Consider the following 25,915-nt stretch of genomic DNA (forward strand, 5'->3'; position numbering starts at 1 on the left):
AGTATAGCCTCTTTTTTTTAATTACTTTATTGTTGTTCAATTACAGTTGTCTGCATTTTCTCCCCACCACTCCTCCAACCCCAGCCAAACCAACCTCCCTCCCTTGCTTCCACCCTCCCCCTTGGTTTTGTCCATGTATCCTTTATAGTAGCTCTTGAAAACCCTTCTCCGCACTGTCCCCTCCCCCCTCCCCTCTGGCTATTGTTAGATTGTTCTTAATTTCAATGTCTCTGGTTGTATTTCGTTTGCTTTTTTCTTCTGCTGATTATGGTACATTTACACAATGAAATTCTACACAGCAGAGAGAAAGAAGGAGCTCCTACCCTTTGTGATAGCATGGATGGAACTGGAGAGCATTATGCTAAGTGAAATAAGCCAGGCTATGAGAGACAGTATAGCCTCTTTTGGCAAAAGTCTGTTTAAGTCATTGCCTCATTACATTAGTTGGTTATTCCTCTTTTCCTCATTCTGCTATTGAGTTATTACAGTTTTTTAAATACACTAGATACAAGTCATTTGACAAACAAATATGCTGGAAGTATTGTTTTCCCTCTCTATACTTACTTACTTATTTTCTTAATGGTACCTTTTAAAGGACAATAATGTTAATTTAGATAAGGTCCAATTTACCATTGTTTCCTTTTATGTATCTTTTTTTCTCTTAGTATCTTATCCAAGAAATCTTGGAATACTTTGTAAAAATATCAGCTCACTAGATCCTTTTTCTTTCTTTTTTCCAGAAGGTATGGAGCTTTTAAAATATGTCTGCAAATTCTTCAATACTCCTCCCTTTACGAGGTGAGCCTTAATTCCTCTACCCTCATGTAACAGCAATGTTTGTCTTTCTCCCACTGGATTGTTTGACACTTAGGTAGAAAAATGTAAGTCTATTTCTGAGCTCTCTATTATATACTACTGATCTACATATGTCTATCCTTATGCAATACACTACACTGTCTTGATTACTGTAGGTTTATGGAAAATCCTGATATCAGGAAACAAAAGACCTCCAACTCTGTTCTTTTTCAAAATTATTTTGTCTATTTCTTTTTTTATTGCATTTTTTTCCATTACCATTTACCTCCCCATGCCCCCTTCCATTTCCACCCATCACCCTACCCACTGCAATCACCACACTGTTGTCCATGTCCACGAGTTTGTTCTCTCATTCTCTGCCTGTCCCGCTTTATGGCTATGCTTAAGTGCTTTGCGTTTCAGTAAGTTCATAGAATCAGTTGTTCTGTTTGTTCAAACAAAGCCTACTAGGATGTTAATGAAGACTGCACTGAATCTATACATCAGTTTGGAGAGAATTCTATCTTAACAATGCTGAGTCTTCCAACCCATGAATATGGTATATAACCATTCATTGAAGTTTTTTTTTTAACTTACATCAGCAACATTCTGTACCTTTCCATGTTGAGAGCATATCCTTAGTTAGATTATTCATAGGTATTTGATGTATTTTTAAAGATTTTATTTATTTATTTTGAGAGATGAAAAGAGAGGGAGAAAAAGAGGAAGAGAAACCTCAATGTTCAAGAGACACATCAATCAGTTGCCTCTTGCATGCCCCTAACCAGGGACCTGGACTGCAACCTAGGCATCTGTCCTGACTGGGAATTGAACTCTCAGTCTTTCAGTTCACAGACCAGTGCTCAACCCACTGAGCAACATCAGCCAGGGAACTTGGTGTATTTTTTAATACTTGGAAATGATAGTTTTTATTTCAGTTTTCAAATTGTTTATTGCTTGTATAAAGAAGTACAAATGATTTTTGTATATTGACTTTGCTAAATTCACTTACTAAAATTGGTTTGTTTTTTTTTGTAGATTCCACAGGGTTTTCTTTCTTTAAAATATTTATTTATTTTTAGAGAGAGGGGAAGGGAGGGAGAAAAAGAGGGAGAGAAACATCAATGTGCAAGAGAAACATCAATTAGTTGCCTCTTCCACATCCCCAACTGGGGACAGATAGAGCTTCCCATACAAGAAAAAACTTAAGGAGATCATCACCACTTAGCCAGTATTATATGAAATGTTAAAGGATCTTTAAGAAAATAAAAAATATGAACAATAAAATGGCAATAAATACATATCTATCAACAACTGAATCTAAAAAACAATATAAATGAACAAGCAGAACAGAAACAGAATCATAGATACAGAGAACATTTTGATGGTTGCCAAATGGTAGGGAGGTTGGGGACTATGGATGGAAAAGGTGAAAGGATTAATAAGTGCAAATTGGTTGTTATAGAATAGTCATGGTGGTATAAAGTACAGCATAGAGAATACAGTCTGTAATATTATAACAACTATGTATGGTGTCAGGTGGGTGAATATTCATCAGGATGATTACTTAGTAAGTTATGTAATGTATAAACAGTGTAGTGTACATGAAACTAATATAATAATGTATATCAACTGTAATTTAAAAAGAAATGCTATTAAAGGCCCATCATAGAAAAAAAGTTAATTTTGACAATACCTTAAGGAGACCAAGTGAGATACTACTTAAAATTTGTAAGCATGAGTCTCAGGGCCTTTGTCCACCACTCCTATGTATTCAAGTGGGTTCTGATGAAATAGAATTCACCACTGGCTCCAAGATCTTCTATCAGGCCTTTTTTCACCTTTCTTGGCTTCTTCCTTGAACTCCTGCATGCAATCCAGGAAAGCCATCATTGCCTGGTCTTGTTCTGCCTCCTGCTACAGGACAAGAGCAGCTCAATTGGTCCTCTGTTAAAGACTTCAGATAGAAATGCCACAGTGTGTGAGTCAATATCTCTGAAACTCCAGACCAGCTGTGTTAGTAGCAGCAAGGCTGTATGGCCCCAGGCTGCATTAATCTTATTCTAGCACAAGGCAACAGTAGAGAGGTGGCCCAATCTAAAGTTACTGATGATGGTCAAGGGACCATCATGGCAGATCTCAAATGCTGACCTGAAAGTGTTGGTTTTCTCCACTCAGGTTAGCTGGGTCTCAGTGTACCACAGCCAGTTTTCCACATTCCTTAGTTCACCATGCAGCTCCAATTGTTGCCGCTGAAGTTCACTGTAGTCCCTATGGTACTGCCTTTCCTGTTGGTCCAGCATCTCAGTCCCTGCCTGGGCTGCCTTCAGAGCCACATCTGCTCTTTCTCAATTCTTCTCCACCTTCTCCAGCTTCTGAAATGGTCTCACTTCATGCCCTTCAGCTCCTCCTGCAGTGTCTCCCTCTTATCCTCACTTATTCTCTCCCTGGTCTCCAAACATGGTCTCTTTTGTCTTTAGCTCATGAAACAATTTTTAGTATTTCTTGGCAGTCCAGGTCTGTTAGAAACAAATTCCCTCACTTTTTTAATCTGTCTAGAAATATGTTTATTTTTGAAAGCTATTTCTGCTGGATATAGAATTCTAGTTTAGTGGAGTTTTTTCTCTTTTTAACAAGTTCTTTTTTATGCTCACCAGGAGACATTTTTTTTTTATTCTTTTAGAGGAAGAGAGAGAAACATCAGTTAGTTGCCTCGCATTTGCACGCAGACCAGGCATCAAACCCACATCCTTTTGGTTATGAGATAACACTCCAACTAGGTGAGCAACACTGGCCAGGGTGGTGTTTTTTCTTTCATTACTTTTATAAATGCCATTCCATTGTCCCTAAGCCTCTTTTTTTTTCTGGTGAGAAGTTAGCCATAATTTAAATTGTTAGTCTCATGTATTTAATGTGTTCTTCTGTTGCTTGTAAGTTTGCTCTTTGGTTTTCAGTAGTTTGATAATGATGTGCCTAGGTCTGAGATTTTTAATTTGTTGGTTTGTTTTTATTTTGTTTTGTATTTAATGTGCTTGGGGCTTGTTGAACTTCTTGAATTTGTGAGTTTATCAATTTAGAAGTTCTTTACTGTCCTCAAACATGGCTTCAGCCACATTTTTTCCTATATATATAATTACATGGATGTTAGACTATTTACTATTATCCCACAAATCTGGGAGCTCTTATCTAACTTTCCCCTATTCTTTGTAATGTTTATCAATTTAAATATGTTCTATCAACCTTTCTTCACATTCATTGATCTTTTCTTAACATGTTAAGAAGCTGATAAGCCTATGTAATACATTCTTCATTTCCAATATTGTAGTTTTTATTTATAGAACTTCAATTTGGTTCTTTGGTATAGTTTCCATGATTCCACTGAAAATCCCATCTTTTCATTCATTTTGTCCACTTTACTATTAGATCCTCTTGCATTTTTTCATTGTTATCTTTAAATCCCTGTCTGATAATTCTACTATCTATTAACTTTGGATCTTCCCCTACTAATTGCTTCCTCTCTTGACCTTTGGTCACATTTTCTTGCATCTTGTTAATTTACTTATTATAAGCCAACATTTTCTATATAAATACCTTAGCAATTGAAATAAGTAATATTTCACTCCTTAAATAGATAAGACCCTTCTGACTAACCACTAAAATTGGGTCTAAGTCAATCTCATCTGTAATTAAACTGGGTCTGGACTTTGACACAGCTTAAATTTGATTTAGTTCATCACTAGATTCAAATATTTTGGGGATGGAAATCAGGACTTTCACTTTAGCAGGGTCTGGGATCTGAGCCCAGGTAGAATTCTAGAGATCTGCCTGTGCTTCACAGCTAAACTACCAGCTTTCAAAACTGTGGGAGTACTTTACATGTATACTGGAACTAAATAATTAAGTAAATAGATGGCAGATGGTGTGAGACAGCTTTCTCATTATTGGAATAGGAGTTTACAGATGAGTAAGGGGAAAAAAGTCATAATGATCTATGTAGTAATGGATTAGAGTTAGATACTTCAGCAAGAATTCACATTTAGCATATTAGAGACATAAAAATGTTTACAGGTATATGCATATACTAATCTATGTATATACACATATATTTCCTGACTATTAGCTGCAAAAACCTACAACCAACAATACCACAGTAGCATCAAGAACATCTAGCACCAAGATCTTGGTTTCCCTATTCTCCAATAAAAAGAACCATGACTCTTTGGAGAAATGGCCAATTGGTGAATAAAATATACAAAATGGATTTAGAGCAATATGTAGCACAAAAAAGTAAGCAAGTATGTTCTCTCGCTCTCTCTCTCTCTCACACACACACTGATGAGGGTTTGTCAAAGATACACAGGAGCCAATTGAAAGAGCCCTGAATAACCAAATTTGAACCATTTCACCAAAAAAATAAAATAGTAGTTGTATTATAACCTCAAATATAAAGTAAATACTCATGAGTCAATACTGATATGAACAATGATTGAATAAATAAATACATGAGGAAGAGGAGACAAATCTCCTACACAGAACTCCAAATAATTTATGTAGATACTCCACCTTCAAGGAGGGGGAGCAAAACTACCCACTCCTTAAGTGTGAGCTATATATAAGTGACTTCCTTCCATAGAGTACAGTATGGAAAGAGAGAAAAAAAGAGTAACTTTAGTCCTGGCCAAGTGGCTCAGTTGGTTGGAGCACTGTCCCATACATCAAAAGGTTGTGGGTTCAACTGTCAGGGACTTACCTAGTTTATGGGTTCGATCCCCAGTTGGGGCATGTATGGAAGGCAACCAATTAATGTTTCTTTCTCACAATGATGTTTCCCTCTCTCTCTCTGTCTGCCTCTCTCTGTCTGCTCCCTCTCTCCCCATCTCTCTCTCTAAAATCAGTAAACATACCCATAGATGAGGATTAGGAAACAAGAGTAACTTTACAGTTGAGAAACTTGACAAACACCACCTTGACCAGGTGATCTACATCAACATCAACACTGATTAAGTCATGTTGATAATCTACCCTTAATATATTAAAAATGGCACTTAACCTTTGTGGTCTTCCCCTGTAAAACCAAAAACTCCAATCTAATCATGAGAAAAATACCATTAGGGGGACATTCTATAAATTGCCTGAACAATACTCTTTAGAACTGTCCAAGTCATCAAAAACAAGGGAAGTGTGAGAAACTCATAGCCAAGAGGAGCTTAAGGAGACATGTGGGATTCTGGATGAGATCCTGAAACAGGAAAAGGCCACTAGGTAAAAACAAAGGATATGTGCATAAAGTATGGACTTCAGCTAAAAATAATGTAACAATATTAGTTCAATACTTATAACAAATGCAGCAAACTAATATAGTTGTTAATAACAGGAAACTGGGTGTAGGGTATATGGGATCTCTGTACTGTCTGTGCCATTTTCCTACAAATATAAAACTATTCTAAACAAATTAAGTTTACTTAAAAAAAAGGAAAAACAACAACTGGAGCTCTCTCTGTGCTTTAAGTATGACTTCCAGGTTTTTCATTTGCTAGAGAATTCTCTTCACTTTCTAGTCCCACACCTTGTTTTCTGCACCTCCAGTGCTCTTTCATCCCTCCTCCCGGCCTTCCTTTTGCAGGACAGCCTCCCTACATTATGTGATGGCCTGGAATGAATTGGAGGAGTTTCTCTTACCTCTCCTGCCCTATCCCCAGTCCTTGTTGATTGAATGCACAGAATGACAGAGTGTGGGGTAGGGATCATCTCCAGTACTTTCCTGGTTGCAGCCTTCTATAACTGAAGGCCTCCAGTGACTCTGGTACATTTCTCTCAGCTCTCCTCCTCTACTCCTTCACCCTTCTTCAACCCTGTTTTCTGCAGATGGTTGATGTGCATTTGGAGGAAGTTCCTGTGCTTCAGGGAAGACCTCTACTTTCCTGCCAGGCTTGTGGCTTACTTTCCCTGAGCATTCAGTAAAGACTTACACATAAGACCTGGATGGTGAATGCAGACATCCTCTTTGGTGGAGGGGGAACTGGGATTATTCATGATTTTAGCTGGCCAGACTGGCCCAAGTATGGCAATTTCAAGTCTGTTGACAGTTTGGCTGGTTTCTTCTTTCCCCATCTACAGCCGATCCCTCTTCCATGGGTTGTTCTATCCCAGGGCAGCTGTGGGTTTCCTCTCTGCTATGAAGGTTTCAGTGCATTCTTCAGTTTAGTTCATTTAGATTTCCTTATGTCCTCACCTCTTTGACAGGTTTTTTCAAAATGACCCTTATTTGGCTTCTAATGGTTTTCAGGGTGAGAATGACACTATCTTAATAACTCTGTACATATGAAGAAGCAGAATTCTCTCACCAGACTTTTGATGGTTCAGTCATCCCCATATATAAGGTCTCTGCTCAAATATCACCTCATCGAAGATGCATACCCTGATCACCCTATCTACAAAGTTTGCTTTTTTTAGGAGGACACAAAATACAATCCTTCCAAATAACCAGAGTAGTAAACATGAATGACAATATTTCTGTCAATATTATACCACAGCCATAGAATATACAAGCATTCAAAGTGAAAAAGATACTTAGAGGGAAAGAACTATTTTGCAAATCATATACCCGAAGATTATCTAGTATCCAGAATATATGAAGAAATCTCAGAACTCAACAACAAAAAGACAAACAATCCAGTTTAAAAATGAGCAAAGCAGTTGACATTTCTTCAAAAGAGATATTCAGAGGCCAACAAGAGCATGAAAAGATACTCAATGTCACTAGTTACTAAGGAAATACGAATGAAAACCACAATGAGATACAAGTTTACACCAACTGGAATGGCTATAATGAAAAAATTTTAAAAGAAAAAAACAAGTGGTGGCAAGGATGTGGAGAAATTGAAAGTCTTGAGCACTGCTGGTAGAAATGTAAATTGGGGTAGCTTCTGTGGAAAACAGCTGAACACTTCCTCAGTAAGTGAAACATAGAGTTACCACAGCAATTTCATTCTTAGGTACATATAGTACCTAAGAAGTCTAGTCAAGATAACTCAATATCTATAAGACAGAAAACAGAGAGGAGAAAAATCAATGAAATAATTCTGGAAAATATCCCAGAATTAAACAATGTTAAGTTTACTATTTGACAACCCAGAATGCACAGAATAATGAATTTTAAAAATACATCCATACTGGGGTTCAGAAGATGGTGGCTTTACTCTAGACAGCGTTTTTCTCGGCTTCTGTGAAGAGGGGGGAAACTCACAGATCGGTGGAGAGGCAGAGCAAGTGGGCTGGGCTGCCGAATCACTTTTGAAAGCAGGACATCAGAAATTATTGCACTCACTGGAAAACCAGACGGTAAGGAGTCTGATACAGGACAAAAGGGGCCCAGGGATCAGCACGGGATCTGGGGGTGCGCAGACCCAAGGCCCGCCTGGTGCTCCAGGCTCTGCCCCAGGGCTCCCGGGAGAGGGAAGTCACTGCTCCCTCCCTCCCCGTAATACAGGAGTGAGCAACACCAGGGGAGAACGGGTTGCTAGAAGAACAGATTGGCCAGTTGGACTGAGAAAAAATCGCCCAGGGAATATGAACACCGGCCCAGAGACGGGGGAGAAGTGAGAGCTTCTAGCCGACAGGACCAGGGGCATCTCTAGCCTGGTGGAAATGCAGATCAGTGGAAAGTACAAGCTGGCAGTGCTCGGCTCGCGCCCCATAGGGAGGCCGGAATCCCGCGGTGCAATCCCGAAATCTCGCGCTGTGATCCCGGGAGAGACGTGGTGCTGGGTGCGTTCCTGCAGTGGTGGCTCAGAGATTTCCAGCCAGGCCGACCAGGGGAGCCAGGAAAAGAGCCAACACCCGGTCGGAGTGCGGTTCGGCGGGGAACACGGAGCTGGAAACGGCTGGGCTCGGGCACCGTAGTCGGGAAGACTGACTCTCGCGCGCCAGTGTGTTCGGGAGCACCCAGGATACCTGACATACTTGCTGAGATCTGGCTGGGAGGGACAGAAGCATTTCAAAGGCCCCTCAGCCAGCTGAAGCCAGCAAGATCAGAAAACCTAGTCTGGCCAGTTAGAAACCAATAAGAGGTTTTTTGTTTGTTTGTTTGTTTTGTTTTGTTTTTTTGTTTGTTTTTTGGTATTGTTTGGTTCTGTTTGGTTTCTCTGGCTGTTGTTGGTTGATTGATTTTATCTTCTGTTTTATGTGACTTTTTTTTTCAATTATTATTTTTATCTCGCAATCCCTTATGTTTCTCTTCCATTCAACCTAATATTATTCTTTCCACTCCAAATTTATCTCTCCTCCACTACATCTTCTGCTTTTCTTTCCTTTTTTTTTAATCTTGCAAGTTACTGTAAATTTGTATTACCTTTTTCTCACTCTTCCGACATTTTTTATTTTAATAATATTTTGGTATTCTTTTTCTTTCTGTATAATCTTCTTTGCTTGGCTGGTTATACTGTCATTTGATAGGTTCCCCCTGGTATCTGAGTCACAAGGTGTTGATAAGTTACTATCCTTCATCTGTGTTCCATTAATACACCTCTCAAGGTTCTATACTCTTTATTCTTGTTATCTAGACCTCATCGATTCTGCCACAAGACTATCACTTTACTATTACTGCTAGTAAGACCTAGTCTATACAATTGTAAATGCTTCTCAATACCCCTACCTGATCTCAGCCCACTTTGCAATTTTCTGAACTATACTATTGTGGGGGTTGTCTCTATTCTTTTACTCACTACTCCTATATACTAGTCTTTAGTCCAACCCTACCTTAGAAGCTGACCTCCCACAGCCTCACAGCTTTCTAGATCCAACTAACAATCCTCTCGGCCCCAATGAGAGTCTTACCTTCCTTCCATCCTTTCTAAAACGTGGATAGTGGGGTGGAGGATCACGGTTAACACTATAAGGAGCCAAAGGATAACCCATCTCTACTCTACTGGCTGCTAAAGTAAATATCATAGTATACTGTCTTGCTGTTTTAAACCATTTTGCCTTACTCCTCCAACTGATCACAAAAAAGAGTAGGGGGAAGCTGTGAACACCAGGATACACGAAGAAGATTGCACCACTGAAACACACAAATATTCTACCACAGAAGTTCACACCATAATTACAGGGAATCAGAACAGTTCAAATTAACAAACAAGAAGAAAAAAGAAGAAACCCACGAACAATGAGAAAACAAAGAAACAAACCCCAACTGAAGGGAAACGACGAAGCCTCAAGAAAAATGCTAAATGAAATAGTGACAACTCAACTATCAGGTAGTGAGTTCAAAACAATGATTACCAGGAAGCTCAATGAACTCACAATGAGCTTTCAGAAATTAGAGGGAAACTACATGAATCTCGACGGAAACTATATAAACATGAAAAAGGAAATAGAAACTCTCAACAAAGGTCAAGAGGAAATGAAGAATAGAATTTCTGAACTGAAGAACACAGCAGAAGGAATGAAAAGCAGGATTGATGAAGCAGAATATCGGATTAGCGAGCTGGAGGACAAAGTAGAAAACAGAATCCAGAAAGAGCAAGAAAAAGAAAACAGGCTCAGAAAGAATGAAGAGGGATTAAGAAAATGCAAGACAATATGAAACGTAATAATATCCGTATAATAGGGATACCAGAAGAAGAAGAGCAAGGGATCGAAAACCTAGTGGAACAAGTAATGAAGGAGAACTTCCCTAATTTGATGAGAGAAAAAGTCACACAAATCCAGGAAACACAGAGAGTTCCAATCGAGAGGAACCCAAAGAGACCCATCCCAAGGCACATCATAATTAAAATGACAAAATTTCAAGACAAAGAGAGAATCTTAAAGGCAGCAAAGGAGAAAAAGGAAGTAACATACAAGAGAGCCCCAATAAGGCTAACAGCTGACTTCTCAATGGAAACACTACAAGCCAGAAGAGAATGGCAAGAAATACTCCAGGTAATGAGAACCAGAGGTCTGCAACCAAGGCTACTATATCCAGCAAGGCTCTCGATCAAGATAGAAGGCCAAATAAGAAGTTTCCCTGACAAAAGAAGTCTAAAAGAATACACCTCGACCAAACCAGCTCTGCAAGAGATTCTAAAAGGACTGCTTTAAGGAAGGGAAGGAAAAGAGAGAGAGAGAGTAACACACGTACATAAAAGACAATGAATAAGTACCTATCAATAATAACCTCAAACGTAAATGGATTAAATGCTCCAATCAAAAGACATAGAATAGCTGATTGGATAAGAAAAAATGACCCACACATCTGCTGTCTACAAGAGACCCACCTCAGGATAAAAGACCTACACAGGCTGAAAGTGAAGGGCTGGAAACAAATCTTCCGAGCAAATGGACAGGAAAAAAAAAGCCGGGGTAGCAATACTCATATCAAACAAAATAGACTTCCAAAAAAGTTCCAAAAAGAGAGACCCAGAAGGTCACTTCATAATACTCAAGGAAAGAACCCATCAAGAAGACATAAATATTGTAAATATATATGCACCCAACATAGGAGCACCCAAATACATAAAGAAAATCTTAGAGGACTTCAAAAAAGATATGGACAGCAACACAATTATAGTGGGAAATTTTAACACCCCACTATGAAAAATGGACAGGTCTTCTAAACAAAATATCAACAAAGATACTGTGGCATTGAACAATACCCTAGATGAAATGGGCTTTACTGATATATACAGAGCCCTCCATCCAAAAGAAGCTAAATATACATTCTTTTCAAATGTACACGGAACACTCTCAAAGATAGACCACATGATAGGACACAAAACAACCCTCAAGAATTTCAAGAAAATTGAAATCATACCAAGCATTTTCTCAGACCACAAGGGACTGAAGCTGGAAACCAACCCGAAGAAAAAAAAAACAAAAACACTCAAAATCATGGAGATTAAATAGCATGCTTTTAAACAATGAATGGGTCCAGAATGATATTAGGGAAGAAATCAAAAGGTTTCTGGAAACAAATGAAAACGAACTCACAACAACCCAAAACTTATGGGACACAGCCAAGGCAGTCCTGAGAGGGAAGTTCATAGCGATACAGGCCCACCTAAAAAGGTTAGAAACATTCCAAACAAACAACCTAACCCTATGTCTACAAGAACTCGAGGAACAACAACAAAGGCAGCCCAGAGCAAGCAGAAGGGAGGAAATAACCAAGATCAGAGCAGAATTAAATGACATAGAGACTAAAAGCACAATTCTCAGGATCAATGAATCCAGGACCTGGTTCTTTGAAAAGATAAACAAAATCGACAAGCCTTTAAGCAGATTCATCAAGAAAAAAAGATAGAAGACCCAAATACACACAATCAGAAATGAAAGAGGAGAGGTTACAATAGATACCACAGAAATACAAAGGATTTTAAGATTACTACACAGAGCTATATGCCAAGATATTTGAAAACCTAGATGAAATGGACAACTTTCTAGAAAAGTATAATCTTCCAAAACTCAATGGAAAAGAAGCAGAAAGTCTGAACAGACCAATAACAACAAAAGAAATTGAAGCAGTAATCAAAAAACTCCCAACACACAAAAGCCCGGGACCAGATGGTTTCACAGGAGAATTCTACAAAGCATTTAAGGAAGAGCTAACCCCTATCCTTCACAGACTATTCCAAAAAATCCAAAAAGATGGGAGTCTCCCAAACTCTTTTTATGAGGCCAACATCATCCTAATTCCAAAACCAAATAAAGACACAACAAAGAAAGAAATCTTCAGGTCAATATCACTCATGAACATTGACGCTAAAATCCTCAACAAAATACTGGCAAACCCCATCCAACAATACATTAAAAAGATTATACACCATGACCAAGTGGGATTCATTCCAGGGATGCAAGTATGGTTCAATATTCGCAAGTCAGTAAATGTAATACATCACATAAACAAAACCAAGACAAAAACCACATGATCATATCAATTGATGCAGAAAAAGCATTTGATAAGGTACAGCACCCATTCATGACAAAACACTGGGCAAAGTGGGAATGAGGGAGCATTCCTCAACATAATAACAGCCATATATGAGAGACCTTCAGCCAACATCATACTCAATGGGCAAAAATTAAAACCTTTTCCATTAAGATCAGGAACAAGACAAGGCTGTCCACTTTCACCACTTCTATTCAATATAGTACTGGAAGTTTTAGCCACAGGAATCAGGCAAGAAAAAGAAATAAAAGGCATTCAAATCGGAAGGGAGGAAACAAAACAGTCACTATTGGCAGATGACATGACAGTATACATAGAAAATCCTATAGACTGTGCCAAAAAACTGCTTGACCTAATAAATGAATTTGGCAAAACAGGGGGATACAAAATCAATATCCAGAAATCAAAGGCATTTCTATACACCAACAATGAAACAGCAGAAGCAGAGATCAAGGAAAAAATCCCATTTGAAATAGCAAAACGAAAAAATAAAATATCTAGGAATAAACCTAACCAAAGAGGTAAAAGACCTGTATTCAGAAAACTACACAACACTGAAGAAAGAAATCAAGGAAGACACAAACAAATGGAAACATATACCGTGTTCATGGATTGGAAGAATTAATATCATCAAAATGCCCATACTACCCAAAGCAATTTACACATTCAATGCAACTCCTATTAAAGTACCAATGGCATATTTCAAAGAAATAGACCAAACAATTCAAAAATTTATATGGAATTATAAACGACCCCGAATAGCTGCTGCAATTTTGAGAAAGAAGAGTAAAGTAGGAGGGATCACAATACCCGACACTAAACTATACTACAAGGCCACTGTAATCAAAACTGCCTGGTACTGTCATAAAAACAGGCACATAGACCAATGGAACAGAACAGAGAGCCCAGAAATAAACCCAAGTCTCTATGGTCAATTAATATTTGACGAAGGAGGCAGCAACATAAAATGGACTAAAAATAACCTCTTCAACAAATGGCGTTGAGAGAACTGGACAGCCACGTACAAAAAAATGAAACTTGAGCATCAACTTACACCATATACAAAAATAAATTCAAGGTGGATAAAAGACTTAAATATAAAACGTGACACCATTAAAGTCCTAGAGGAAAACGTAGGTAGGAAAATCTCAGATATTTCACGAAGAACTTTTTTTACTGACGTGTCCCCTAGAGCAAGGGACATAAAGGAAAGAGTAAACAAATGGTACCTCATCAAAATTAAAAGCTTCTGCACAGCTAAAGAAAACAGTATCAAAATTAAAAGAGAACCAACTGTATGGGAAAACATATTTGCCAATGACACCTCAGACAAGGGTTTAATCTCCAAAATATATAGAGAACTTACACGACTGCACTCTAAGAAGACAAGGAATCCAATTAAAAAGTGGGCAAAGCACTTGAACAGACACTTCTCCATGGAGGACATACAGAAAATCCAAAGACACATGAAACGATGTTCAATATCACTAGCTATCAGAGAGATGCAAATTAAAACCACAATGAGATACCACTTCACACCAGACAGAATGGCCATCATAAACAAAGCAACAAACAACAAGTGTTGGAGAGGTTGTGGAGAAAAGCGGACCCTAGTGCACTGCTGGTGGGACTGCAGACTGATACAACCACTATGGAAAGCAGTATGGAACTTCCTCAGAAAACTGAAAATGGATCTGCCTTTTGAACCAGCAATTCCACTGCTGGGACTCTATCCTAAGAATACTAAAACACCAATTCAAAAGAACCTATGCATCCCAATGTTCATAGCAGCACAATTTACAATAGCTAGATGCTGGAAGCAACCAAGATGCCCATCAGTAAATGAATGGATCAAAAAACTATGGTCCATTTACACAATGGAATCTATGCAGCAGAAAGAAAGAAGGAGCTCCTACCCTTTGCAACAGCGTGGATGGAGCTGGAAAACATTATCCTAAGCGAAACAAGCCAGGCAGTGAAAGACAAATACCATATGATCTCACCTTTAACAGGAACCTAAATAACAAAACAAACAAACAAGCAAAATATAACCAAAGACACTGAAATAGAGGACAGGCTGATGGTGACCGGAGGGGAGAGAAGAGGGAATTTAAGGGGACAGTGGGAAGGGTTCACAGGAACAAACTTAAAGGACACATGGTCATAGACTAAGGGGAGGGTGGTAATGGGAGGGAAGTGGGGAGGTTGGGAGGGGGGACTGGATTGGGAGTAAAAAGGAGAAAACTGTATTTGAACAATGATTATAAAAACAATAATAAAAAATGCATCCATACTAAAGCATATCTTTTGAAATTTCAAGACAGAGGAAATCAAGAGAGGAGAGTACAAACTTCCAGACATAAACAAATAGGTAACAACACATTAAAAATCAGAATGATTTTGAATTTTTCAGCAGCTACAGTGTACACTGCATGAAATTGTAAAATCATCAAAATTCTGAAGAAAAACAATTCCTAATCTCAATTATACATAGAAAGGCCAAACTATTAATCAAGGTTAAAAGGAAAATACAGGCACCTTCAGAAATGCAAGATACTGCCCTGGCAGGGTTGCTCAGTTGGTTAGAGCATCATTCCTCTACACCAAGGTTGAGGGTTTGGTCTCCAGTCAAGGCACATAGAAGAATCAACCAATAAATGTATAAATAAGCAGAAGAACAAAATATCGACATTTCTGTTTCCCTATCTCTTTTCATCTCTCTTTCTCTCTTTCCCTCCCTCCCTCCAAAATAAATAAATGCAAGGTATCAAATAATTTGCCTCCCGCTCACCCTTTCTACAACAAAATGTGGGAGTAAACCAAGAAGAGGAAGACATAGGGAAGAAGAAACAGAAGATGCAACACAGGAGAAAAGAATTCTGAGGACACAGAAACCACTCCAGATTCAAGCACATTGCTTGGGAGGCACTTCTTCAACATGATGACACTGACAAAACAAATGATGTGAAGGAAAATAGGAAATCTTGAGTTTAGTTAGTGATAAGGACACAGAAAACCATATAAACAATGTCCTAAACCAACAACTCAGTAACATCAATTCAAATGTTACTTGAAATCACAGGAAAATACCAAACAGCTAAGAATTGAGAATGGATACCTCTGAGGAGGGGAAATAACATGAGAACTGAGAATTACTCTGTATGAACAACTCCTAACTACTTAACTCATTAAACTGTAACTTAAAAAAAAATGAAGATGATACAAAATGTGGAACATAGAGATATAAAGTATCTAAGGATTTCCCAAGGACATAAAACCTACCTTGAAAACTAAATCTGACCTCTCAAAACAAAGAATCTAACAAACTTGTCCTACAAAGCAAAAAGAGTTTGGATGGAAGAAGCAAGAAAGAAGCAACATTATTCTTACACTATCATAATTCTTACCAAAAGCATTATATCAATAGCAGAAATCCTTAGGTTTCTGCTTTAGTTCCTCAGTCTGCAAAGGTTACAGTGTTGTTCTGAAGCTTACTGAGATAATGAATACAAAGTGCTTATAACAAAGTTGCATACAAATATTATTACAGTTAATACTTTCTTAAATAACTGAAATCATTTTATATCAAATCATTCAAATTCTAAAAAAAAATCATGTGAATGCTTATCTTGTCTACTCAAACATAAGACCTCTCTTTAACCCTTTCATATTTGTCTCCTAAAAGAGGGGTAGGAAGAGAAACTGTCTGATTATCCATCAGAAACAGAAATAACAATCCATGAAATAACAACCCATGAAAGTTCTTTATAAAAATGGTTATTATATACTGAAGGATTGACTGTACCTGAAAAACTACTCAGGCCACCTCCTTTCTTTTCTACTTTGTAGTTGATTATGACCAATAAGCAAGGCAACAATTAGAATTGAAAATTCTGTATCAGTTATACATTAACTCACTAATGTTGAGGCAAGTATTTCTCCATTTCATAATAGGTAAAGTCTCAAACTTATTCACAGGTTGCGTTCTCCAAGTTCAATTATACTTTAATTATAAAGAATGAAAATTATGAAGCAACCCTGGCTGGTGTGGCTCAGTGGACTGAATGCCCACCTCTGAATCAAAAGGTTGCTTGTTCAATTCCTAGTCAGGGTACATGCCTGGGTTGCAGGCTAAGTCTCCAATTGGGGGTGCACGAGAGGCAACTACCCGTTGATGTTTCTCACGTCTCTTTCTCTCTCCCTTCCCCTTTCTCTAAAAATAAAGATATAAAATCTTTTCAAAATTATGAAATAAAAAGGATATTCTGGGAAATAAAAAGGCCAACTTAATCTGTAAGTACATAAGAACCATAAAGAAAGGAATAAATGTAACAATATTCAGTAACTTTCAACCACTTCTTTTTTTTAATTATATTTTATTGATTATGCTATTACAGTGGCCCTAATTTTCCCTTTGTCCCCCTTCATCCAGCACTCCCCACTCCCTCTGGCATCCCCACCACTATTACTCATGCCCATGGGTCATGTGTATAATAAGTTCCAAGGATACTCCATTTCCTATACTGTGCTTTACATCCCCATGGCTATTTTGTAACTACCTATTTGTACTTCTCGGTTTTTTCAATATATTTTATTGATTATACTACTACAGTTGTCCCATTTCCCCCCCATTTACTCCCCTACACCCTGCACTCCCCCTTCCCATAAGCATTCCCCCACCTGCAATTAGTTCATGCCCATGGGTCATCCATATGTCTTTTGGCTTCTCCATTTCCTATACTATTCTTAACCTCTCCCTGTCTACTTTGTACCTACCATTTATGCTACTTATTCCCTATAATTTTTCCATTTTCCACCTCCCCTTCCCCACTAAAAACCCTCCATGTGATCTCCATTTCTGTGAATATGTTTCTGTTCTAGTTGTTTGCTTAGTTCATTTCCAGTTTTATTTTTTAGGTTCAGCTGTTGATAGTTGTGAGTTTGTTGTCATTTTACTATTCATAATTTTTAATCTTCTCCTTCTTAGATAAGTCCCTGGAACATTTCATATAATGAGGGCTTGGTGATAATGAACTCCTTTAACTTGACCTTATCTGGGAAGCACTTTATCTGCCCTTCCATTCTAAATGATCACTTTGCTAGATAGAGTCATCTTGAATGAAGTTCCTTGCCTTTCATAACTTCGAACACTACTTTCCAGCCCCTTTTCACCTGCAAGATTTCTTTTGAAAAATCAGCTGGTAGTCTTATGGGAACTCCTTTGTAGGTAACTGTCTCCTTTTCTCTTGCTGCTTAAGGATTCTCTCCTTATCTTTAATCTTGGCTAATGTAATTATGATGTGCCTTGGTGTGTGCTTCCTTGGGTCCAACTTCTTTGGGACTCTCTGAGCTTCCTGGACTTCCTGGAAGTCTATTTTCTTTGCCAGATTAGGGAAGTTTTCCTTCATTATTTTTTCAAATAAGTTTTCAATTTCTTGCTCTTCCTCCTCTCCTTTTGGTACCCCTATGATTCAGATGTTGGAACATTTAAAGATGTCCTGGAGGTTCCTAAGCCTCTCCTCATCTTTTTGAATTCTTGTTTCTACATTCTGTTCTGGTTGAATGTGTATTTCTTTCTCCTGCTGCAAACCACTGATTTGAGTCCTGGTTTTCTTCCCCTCACTGTTGGTTCTCTGTACATTTTTCTTTACTTCACTTTTAATAGCCTTGACTTTTTCCTCTATTCTTCAACCACAGTCAACCATGTCTGTGAGCATCCTGATTACCAGTGTTTTTGAACTCTTCATCTGATAGGTTGGCTATCTCTTCATTGCTTAGTTCTATTTTTTCTGGAGCTTTGATCTGTTCTTTTATTTGGGTGATATTTTTTTTTTTTTGTCTCTACACACCTGTTATGTAGTAAGGGGTAGAACCATAGGGTTTGCCAGGGCAGGGCTATCCATCTTGCTACATTGTGGTGCTGTATGTGGGGCAGGTGTCTGAGAAGGAACAGTGCCACTTGATCAACTCTTGGCTGGCTTTCAGTCACTTCCTCCACTACCCACAAGCAAATTGGGCCCTTCTCTTGCTGAATCCCAGGTCAGTGGGTTTCTGTACATTCTAGGACCCTGTGGGTCTCTTCAATGAACTCTCCTGTGAGGCTGGGAGTTTCTCTTGCTACCTCAACCCACACAGATTTTTTCAGTCAGGGGTTTTGAGGCTTTATTTCCCCGCAGTGAAGCCCTAGGTTACACAGTTCGTCTCACTCCCCAGTTTATCAGCACACAAATGTGAGACCACCCATTCCACCACCTGCTGCCTCACTTGCCCAGGTCATCCAGCTACGGCCTTGCCACAAATCCTCTCTGCCTTGGTTACTCGTCTCTCCCCCTCCTACCAGTCTGGAAGAATGTTTCTTTAACTCCTTGGTTGTTGGACTTCCATACAGTTTGATTTTCTAGCAGTTGTGATTGTTTTTTTGGCTCTTTGCCAATTTGTTGTTGTCCTCCTTTTAGTTTTGCAAGGAGGCACAGTGTATCTACCTACGCCTCCAACTTGGCCAGAAGAGCCTATTTGTACTTCTTAATCCCCTCACCACTTGACCCATTCCATCACATGTTGGGGTCCGCCCTGCCTGGTCTCAGAAAGCTGTAACCCCCCGTGACTATGCTGAGTGAGAGACCTCTGAACCAGGAGCCACTAAGGAGACAAAACTTATTTCCCTGGCATGAACGCTGCCTGTTCTGTGCCTGGCCTCCTATGCTTGATCAGTTAGCCAACGATGGGTAAGATTTCCCACGGGGGGAATTGCCTAAGACAGGCATGATCACATGGAGGCCTCAGGGAAGAGACTCGAGGCTGTGGAAATGAAGCGGTGATGGACATCAACCCCTGCCCCCTCGGCTTTGTCAAAGCCTGAGTCCTTGTTCTTAAATGTGAGAGATCCAAGTCTCCTGGCTGCCTTTGTCTCCTCTGCCTGACTCAGGCCTGCAGAAATAGCAGGGGCAGTGCAACCCAGACCACAGTCACCAGACCCCCGGGGTAATCAGGCCTGAGACATAGAATATGCAAGATCCTGTGAGATCTGTTTGCTGGAGGATGTTATTAAATTAGAATTTGAAGGCACAGGCAGGAAACCAAAACTAGCCCTTTAAGCCCTGTTGTCCTTTCAAATATTAAAACTCCAAACTTTGCCCAGAATCACAGCAGGAGTTCTGTCAGTCCCTTTGAAAATTACCTATTCCTTTTCATCTTTCCTGCCAGACTGTGAATCCACAAACTGCATCTGTTTTCTTAATAAAAACCTACTTGGGTGAAAAAACGAGGCACTCTCCACTACAGAGTGGCCATTTCGTCCCCATTTCCCCACAGGATCTGGTTGTCTCTGTGTAATGTTTTTCTCATGTTTCGACAAGCATCCGCAGCAGGGATGGATACTGCTGGCCAGTATCTGCCACAGTCACACACCCAACCCATCTGGCAACCATCAAAATGCTTTCCATATCCATGAATCTGACTCTGTTCTTCTTGTTTACTTACATTGTTTTTTATATTCAGTTGTTGATAAACATTTATTGTCATTTTATTCTTCATAGATCTGATCTTCTTTTTCTTAAATAAGTCCCATTAACATTTCATATAATAATGGCTTCTTCATGGTGAAGTCCTTTACTTTTCTTCTCACGTAGGAAGCTCTTTATCTGCCCTTCAATTCTAAATGACATCTTTGCTGGGTAGAGCAATCATGGCTATAGGTCCCTGCTTTCCATGACTTTGAATATTTCTTTCCAATCCATTCTAGATTGCAAAGTTTGAGAAATGAGCTGATAATTTTATGGGAACTTTCCTGTAGCTAAGAAACTGCTATTCTCTTACTGCTTTTAAGATTCTCTATTTTTGAACTTTGGCATTTCACTTTCTTATTTATTTTTAGAGAGAGGAGAGGGGAGAAGAAGGAGAAAGAAAGTGAGAGAACATCAGTGTGCAGTTGCTTCTCATATGCCCCCAACTGGGGACCTAGCCTGCAACCGAGGCATGTACTCTCACTGGGAGTCAAACCGGCAAACTTTGTTTCACAGGCCGGCACTCAATCCACTGAGCCACACCAGCTAGGACTAACCTTTGGCATTTTCATTATGGTGTGTCTTGAGTAGAGCTCTTTGCAACACTCTTGTTTAGGACTCTCTGTGCTTCCTGGGTTTGCATCTCTATTTTCCTCACCAAATTAGGGTAGTATTATTTCATTATTTTTCAAATACATTTACAATTTCTTGTTTTCTCTTCCCCTTTCGGAAGCCCTATGATGTGAATGTTGGGATGCTTGAGGTTATCCAAAGGCTGCTTTTAGACTACCCTAATATTTTGGATCCTTTTTTCTTGTGGTTGTTGTTTTTTGTTTTTTATTTTGCTTCCTTATGTCCCAAATCATTGACTTGATTCTCGGCTTCATTCACTCTGCTTTTTCCCTGTAAATTATTCTTTATTTCAATTAGTGTAGCTTTTGTTTCTGACTGGATCTTTTTTATTCCATTGAGGTCCTCACTAAGTTCCTTGAGCATCCTTATAACCATTGTTTTGAACTCTGCATCTGAAAGATTGCTTATCTCCATTTTGTTTAGATCTTTTTCTGGAGTTTTGATCTGTGCTTTCATTTGGGCCATGTTTCTTTGTCCCCTCCTTTTGGCAACCTCCCTGTGTTTGTTTATGTGTATTAGGTAGAGCTGTTATGACTCCCTGTCTTGGTGACGTGGCCTAATGTAGTAGGTGTCCTTTAGGGCCTAGTGGCACAGCCTCCCCTATAACCCAACCTGGGTAGTTAAAGTGTGCCCTTCATGTTAGCTGAGTACACCCTCCTCTTACAGTTGTGCATTTGTTGCAGCTGGCAGGTCAGTGGGAGGAATTTCCCTAGGCCAGTCAGTTGCAAAGATAAGTTGTGACCACTGACCACCAACCTCCATTCTCCATGGAGGATCAGGTATGCAGAGACAGGTGATGATGCTCCAATGTGATCTGTAACTGTCAACTGGGTGCGTAGTCCCTGGAATTTCCTAGGTAGTGCAAGCCAAAGTCAGTCCCCACCTGTGGTTTGCCTTGGACCCCAATGTCTGAACTATAAAGCAATTTGTGATGACTGCTACTTGTGCTGGGCTTAGAGATTTCCAGGCAAAGCCAGGGTATGAACATAGGCTGGCTGCTGCCAGTTCCATGCCTGCAGCCACTTAGCAAGAGACACAGAGACTAGGGGCTCATGGTGGCAGGCTGTTGTTTGTTCAATAGGATTTAGGAAGTTGTGAAGCATGAGCCAAGTCCAGTCATTCATATGGAAAAGTCATTGTTAACACCTTGGGTAAGCCTATAAATTGGGTGGGATAGAGTCTCAGGAGATCTCCAGGGTGGGGCAAACAGTGTTAGCCAGGTTGATGGAGTCTCAGATGTGGCACCTTCCTGCTAGCCGTTTGGCTTGGGGTGGGGGGAGGGCTCTTAAAAGGGAAAATGACCTCTGCCTGCCTGACTCTCTAGGAGAAAGCTGTCCCCTTGCTCTTGCCCTAATGCCAGACACTCCAGTTCCTCTCTGTCTGCCACTGGTGCCTTACAAGCTGCTACCCAGGTGCTGGAGGTAAAAGGGAGTATATCTAAGTCCATGTGGGCATTCTTTAAAGGAACTGCTTCAGCTTCTAGCCTAGTTTTTTCCATAAACCTAATCCGCACTGGTTTTTGTAGCCAGAAGTTATTGGGACTTATCTTCCTGGAACTGGAACCCTGGCCTGGGGGGCCTGATGTGGGGCCTGGACTCTTGGCTCTCAAGATATCCCTTCTGAATTTTATCCACCATACATGGATATGGGACCAGCCTGTTCTGCATCTCCGCCCCTTTTACCAGTCTGGATGGTTGTCGTTTCTTTAATTCCATAGTTGTCATACTTCCATTCAACTCAATTTCTGATGGTTCTGAGTGATGGTTGCTCAATAATTTAGTTGTAATTTTGATGTGGTTGTGTGAGGAGGAGAGCTGTGTTTACCTATGCTGCCATCTTGACTAGGAGCTCAACCACTTCTTTTGTTCTCTCACATCTAACAAAATAATAGCTATTTGAGATTAAGAATCATATCATATATTGTTTTTCATTAATTATATTTTATTGTTTGTGCTATTAGAGTTGTCCCAACTTTTCCTCCTTTGCTCTCTCCACCCAGCCCCTCCCCCCACTCCCTCAAATGATCCACATATTTGTCCATGCCCATGGTCATAAAGATATGGCTGCTATATTCCCAATGCAGTACTTTACATCCCCATGGCTGTTCTGTAACTACCAATTTGTACTTCTTTTTCTTTTAAAAGATTTTATGTATTTATTTTTAGAGGAAGGGGAAGAGAGAAAGACAAGGAGAAAAACATCAATGTGTGGTTGCCTCTTGCTCGCCTTTCACAGGAGACCTGGCCTGCAACCCAGGCATGTGCCCTGACTGAGAATTGAACCAACAACCCTTTGGTTCTCAGTCCACCACTCAATCCACTGAACCACACCAGCCAGGGCTGATTTGTACTCTTAATCCTTTCACTTTTATCACCCATACTTCCAACCACCTCCCATCCAGAAACCATCAAAACATTCTCTGTATCTATGATTGTTTCTGTTCTGCTTGCTTATTTTGCTTTTTATGTTCAAGTGTTCATAAATATGTATTTATTGCCACTTTATTGTTCATATTTTTTATCTTCTTCTTAAAGAAGACACCTTAACATTTCATGTAATACTGGTGTGGTAGTGATGAACTCCTTTAGCTTTTTCTTGTCTGGGAAGCTCTTTATCTGTCCTTCAATTCTAAATGATACCTTTGCTGGGTACAGTAATCTTGCTTGCTAAAAGGACTTTGCTTTTCATCACTTTGAATATTTCTTGCCAATCCATCTGGCCTGCAAAGTTTCTGTTGAGAAGTCAGCTGACAGGCTTATGGGAGTTCCATTTAGGTAACTGACTGCTTTTCTCCTGCTGCTTGTAGGATTCTCTCTTTGTCTTTTAACCTTTGGCATCAAAATTATGATGTGTCTCATGTGGGCCTCTTTGAGTTCATCTTGTCTGGGACTGTCTGTGCTTCCTGGACTACTACATCTATTTCCTTCAAGTTAGGGAAGTTTTCTTTCACTATTTTTTCAAGTATTGATAGGTTTTAAATTCCTTGCTCTGTTCTTTTTCTTCTGGCATTCCCATGATGCTAATGCTGATACACTTGAAGTTGTCCCAGAGGCTCCTTATACTATCCTCATTTGAAGGGGGTGTGGATTCTTTTTTCTTCTTGCTGCTCTGATTGGGTATTTTCTGCTTGTTTATATTCTAAGTCATTGATTTGATTATCAGCTTCATCCACACTACTATTGATTCCCTGTAAGTTGTTCTTTAGTTCAATTAATGTACCTTTCATTTCTGATTGGATCTTTTTTATGCTATTGAGATTCTTACTAAGCTCATGGAGGATTCTTATAACCAGTGATTTAACTCTGTGTCTAGTAGATTGCTCATCTCCATTTTGTTTAGTTCTTTATCTGGAGTTTTCTTGTTCTTTCATTTGGGCCATGTTTCTTTGTCTCCTTATTTTGGCAGCCTACCTGTGGTTTGTTTTTATGTATTGTTTAGAGCTGGTACATCTCCAGGCTTAACAAAGTGGCCTAATATAGTGGGTATCCCATAGGGTACAGTGGCATAACCTCCCCTGTCACACAAGCTGGGTACTTGAGGTGTGCCCACTGAGGGTGTACCCTCCTGTTGTAATTGAGTCTTGACTAGTGCTGGCATGTCCAAGTTCAGCCACCACCTATGTTCTTTCTAGAGCCACCCAGTATAGGCTACAAAGCAATTTGCAGATGAATACTACTTGTGTGGGGCTTGGAGTTGCCCAGGCAAGGCCAAGCTGTGAACCAAGGCCAGCTGCTGCTAGTGCTGGTTCTGGGCCTACTTGGTGAGAGGTATGGGGCTACCTAAGGCCAGATGCTGCTTGTTTGAGAGAATTAAAGAAAATCTGGAGCATAAGCCAAGCCAAGTCATTCCTGTGGCAAAGTATTGGAAACAGATAAGGTAGGCCTGAAAATTGGGTGCAATGGGGCCTCAGAGAATCACCAGGGTAGAGTGCACAGTATGAGCTATGCTGCAGGAGACTCAGATATGGCACTAGCTGCTGGCTCTGTTGTGGGAGGGCTCATCAAAGGAACAATGGCCTCTGCCAGCACTTCTGTCTGGGAGAAACCTTCCCCCAGCTTTCACCCTGATTCAGGACAATTCAGTTCCTCCCCCAAGTGTCTCCGATGCCTTTTAATCTGCTGCCCCATACTAGAGCTCAGGAGTGAGTCCAAATAATTCCATGCTCAGGCCCTTTAAAAAAACTGTCTTGGACTCCAGTAGTTTCTATTTTCCACAGCCTCATTTCCACTTGATTTTATAACCAGAAGTTATGGGGACTTATCTTCCTGGCACTGGAACCCTGGTTGAGGGCCTCGTATCCCTTCTGATTTTTATTTATCACACATGAACACTAAGTTAGGATTAGAAATCAAATTTAGTCCATCAATAAATGTTTACTAAGTGTTTACTATATATCAAAGCTGTAAGAGACACTTAGAATAGAATATTAGACCCTTTTCAGGTAGCTCTCAGTTGATTAGAGTGTCATCCCAATATGCCAAGGTTGTGGGTTCAAGTTACAGTCAGGGCATATATAAGAATCAAGCAATGAATACATAAATAAGTGGAACAAAAAGTCGATGTTTCCCTGTTCCTCCCTCCTTCTCTCTCTCCCTGCCCCACTTCCCCTCTCTCTCTCTCCAAAATCAATAAATAAAAAAATTAATAATAGAAAACAACAGTAGAGATCCCCCTCATACAGCTCAAAATAAACCTTTTTTTTTTTTTTTTTTTTACTTAGGGAGTAAGCCATTGTAAAATTGAAAAATCCCCATAGACTTTATTTATTTTAAATATTTTATTGTCTATGCTATTATAGTTGTCCCTATTTTCCCTCTTTGCCCCCCTCTACCCAGTCTGCACCCTATTCATGTAGTCAAACCCCACACCACTATCCACATCCATGGCTCCTTCATATACGTTCTTGGACTAATCCCTTCACTTTCTTTCAATCAGTCCCTGCCTTCCACATCCCCTCTTACAGCCATCAGTCTGTTCCATGATTCTATGCCTCTGGTTCTATTTTACTCATTAGTTTATTTTGTTCATTAGATTCCTCTTACAAGTGAGATGATAATGC

The 25,915-nt window shown here is 39.6% G+C and overlaps 1 protein-coding gene and 1 pseudogene across 3 annotated transcripts in view; both read right to left on the reverse strand.

The window, feature by feature from the left end:
- SHLD2 (shieldin complex subunit 2) overlaps window positions 1-25,915 on the reverse strand; it is a 176,802-nt gene that overhangs the window by 123,984 nt on the left and 26,903 nt on the right. Inside the window, exon 1 of one of the 3 annotated variants that reach the window (XM_045842449.1) lies at window positions 2,492-2,662. The exons of the other annotated variants lie outside the window; for them this stretch is intronic. The gene's annotated coding sequence lies outside the window, so the exon portion shown is untranslated. Of the gene's footprint in view, window positions 1-2,491; window positions 2,663-25,915 lie in introns of those variants that run through there. 3 annotated transcript variants of the gene reach the window in all.
- Window positions 2,514-6,906, reverse strand: LOC123821138 (annotated as a pseudogene).

This window comes from Phyllostomus hastatus, unplaced genomic scaffold, assembly GCF_019186645.2.
Source record: "Phyllostomus hastatus isolate PE091 unplaced genomic scaffold, TTU_PhHast_1.1 phas_contig_38, whole genome shotgun sequence".
Taxonomy (NCBI): domain Eukaryota; kingdom Metazoa; phylum Chordata; class Mammalia; order Chiroptera; family Phyllostomidae; genus Phyllostomus; species Phyllostomus hastatus.